The sequence below is a fragment of the Oryzias melastigma genome, linkage group LG24 (assembly GCF_002922805.2).
Source record: "Oryzias melastigma strain HK-1 linkage group LG24, ASM292280v2, whole genome shotgun sequence".
Taxonomy (NCBI): domain Eukaryota; kingdom Metazoa; phylum Chordata; class Actinopteri; order Beloniformes; family Adrianichthyidae; genus Oryzias; species Oryzias melastigma.
Genome location: NC_050535.1, coordinates 4,906,608 through 4,909,552, shown reverse-complemented (window position 1 = coordinate 4,909,552; position 2,945 = coordinate 4,906,608).

The window sequence follows — 2,945 nt, the reverse complement described above, 5'->3', positions numbered from 1 at the left end:
CACACTCTACAAAAAGCATGAAGTTGGTCAAAAAAATGAAATATTGTTGCAACTCCAGTTTACTTTGCTTTTTGTGCTTTTAGGAACAAAATTTGACTGGAAATTGTAACAGTTTTTACATGTCATTAAAAAAATGATGCAGATCCTTCATGTCATTTTGTGTTTTTTGTAAGCACTTTTAAAGGCTCCTTATTTTACAGTTATTTTTCTTTTATCTGATCAAGTTTTTTAGTGTTTATATTTCAAAATGTGGTTGTGAAGCCACAAACAGTTTTAAAAAGGTGGCTTCAGATCCCTAAAAAGTCTTACATTTAACTAAAATAAGGCCTTTATAAAGCAAAAAATATATATTTTAATTTGAGTGAATAGTTCTTAAATGATTTTTTCCTGTCACAAAAAATTAAAACATTTCCAAGAAAATTGAACCTCAGCTAACTAATTGGTGTTTGGAAAGTGGAGAAGTGCCAATTCAAGGAGAAATTACTTTAAAAAAAAGGATTACTTGTTGTGGAAATCCCTCTGAATCCTCCTGAAAAACATTTAAACTTGCAAACTTTGTGTTTGTTTAATTTTCCTTGTAAATACCGCCTTAAATTAGATTTTAGGTGTTATTTAGGTCTTAAAACCTAAAATGTAACTTTTATAAATCAGTGAAACTCTGTCAGTCACTGGTTCTGCAGGTTGTTCCACTTTAAAAAGAAAACAAAACAAAAGAGAAGTATGTAATGTTGTACACTTTAAACAGTGAGAGAAATTTCATTTATTTTACAACTCTGTCCCTTTTAGCTTTTATTGTGGTAGTTAAACCTAGAAATATGTCTTAAGTCGAGGAATTCCCCCCAAAATTCTTGTTTGCACAAAGATAACGAACTGACAAATATCAATTCTGGACAATTGTGTCCAAAAGTTCAAGTAAAAATGGCTTAAATGAAAAAAAGTTAAGAAAATATGAGAACTTAATGGAATTATGCAAACGGAAGAGTTTGACTGATTTTGCAACAGTATAAAACACTAATTTATTCCCCGGCTCTGCAATGTGAACATGTCACCAGTAGATGGCACAATTGAGCTGTGATGACTTCTCCATTAGTGCTGCTCCTCTTTAAAGTCCTTAAATAGGAAAATAAATGCATTACTTTTACATGGACAGAACAAAAAATCCCAAGAGAACTCAAATAAAACTAAATAAGAGAAAAAATTAAGTTTTTTTTTTTTTTTTGATTGCGTTTTGTGCCAAAATAATTTATTTTTGGTGTTCCAGGAAATTGTTAAATAATTTAAAATGTGTCTTTTGAAATGTTATAGTTGTGAACTGAATTTATTAACAAAAGTGAAACTGATTATTTCTTACAACACTGAACAATAATTGATTTAGATTTTTAGGTTCCAAAAGATGGCGAATCAAAGGACAAATCAAAAACGTTTAATCGCTTATGGTCAGATAGTAAAAAGACTATTAACATTTAATGAATCTAATTCTAAAATGCTTTTTTCTGTAATTCCTCTATGTATTTTGGCTATTTCTTAATGTGGTAAATTATAATTTGCATGTCGAGTTAGTGTTCTGTTTGTTAGTAGTGAAGGGCAAAAAGTCAAAAGAAACTCGGCTTTATGGGTAAAATAAACAGTCCATACAAAAGGATAATGAAATAATTCCAGTGTGTAAACACACAGAGAAAACAGCAAACAGATCAGCTTCAGCACCTTCTTTATGTGCCAGAACCTCAAACCAGCAGCATGGACCGACATAAAAGACTCCACACGTTCCAAAAATATCTGGACCATTTATGTGGGACAAAAACTCAGTGAGTCATCAGCAAAAGAACGGGAGATTTTTTTTTCCAGTTTACTTCCTATAAAGTAAAACATAAAAAATAGACTCTGGTATTGTTAGAAACATTCCAAACATTGACCTCTGCACAGATACTTAAAAAAAATGACAAACTCATTGAGGAATTAGACTAATATCCACGAATTCTCCAGAATATTTACCTCTTGTGTTCCAAATGCTGTAAGTTTGATCTTACACATATTGTTCTAACACTTACACTTTTATTATTCTATTCTATTCTATTCTATTCTATTCTATTCTATTCTATATTCTTATTTTAAAGTTTGATTTATTGTAATCTTTATTTTATACTTTTTGCTTTATTTTCATTTTTTTCTTTTATTCACTGTATGTATATTGTTTTTTCAATTCTAATTTTATCTAACTAATGCTAACATTATTTCTATTTCTCTATTTTTCCTTCTTTTATATTTTACATTTAATTCTTAATTTTGATTTTGTTTTAACCTTTATAAATATTTTTAGTTTTTCCTCCTTTTTAAATTTTTTGCACCTTAATTTTTTTTACAGATATTTCTAATTCTATGTCAAATTATATTTTATTTATATTTCAAATTATTTTCAAAGTCTATTCTGTTTCTTAATATTTGTATTTTCATATTCATTTAAATATTCAGTTTTAAATTTCTACCTTTATTTCGATATTAAAGTGTTATATTTATATTCCTAATGTATTATATTCAACTTTACTTTATTCTATTTAAACTTCTAAGTCTGTCTAATTATATAATATAATTCTGTTTTAAATTCTAACATTTGTTCTATTTATTTCTTTCATATTTCTAATTCTAATATTTTGATCACCTATCTATTCTATACTTCTTTTAATTGTATAATTTAATTTGATTTTATTTTGAATTTTATTTTATCTTTATTTTAATTTCAATCTTTTATATTCATATTTTTTTGCATTTTATTTGACTTTACTATTACATTTTACACTTATATTACATTATATTACATTACATTATATTATATTACACTTTACTATTTACATGTTTTATTCTTTTTCTAATTTGTATTTTATTTCTAATTCTGCTTCCTATTTCTATTTCTAATTGTATTCATAATACTATTTCTAACTCTAATATTT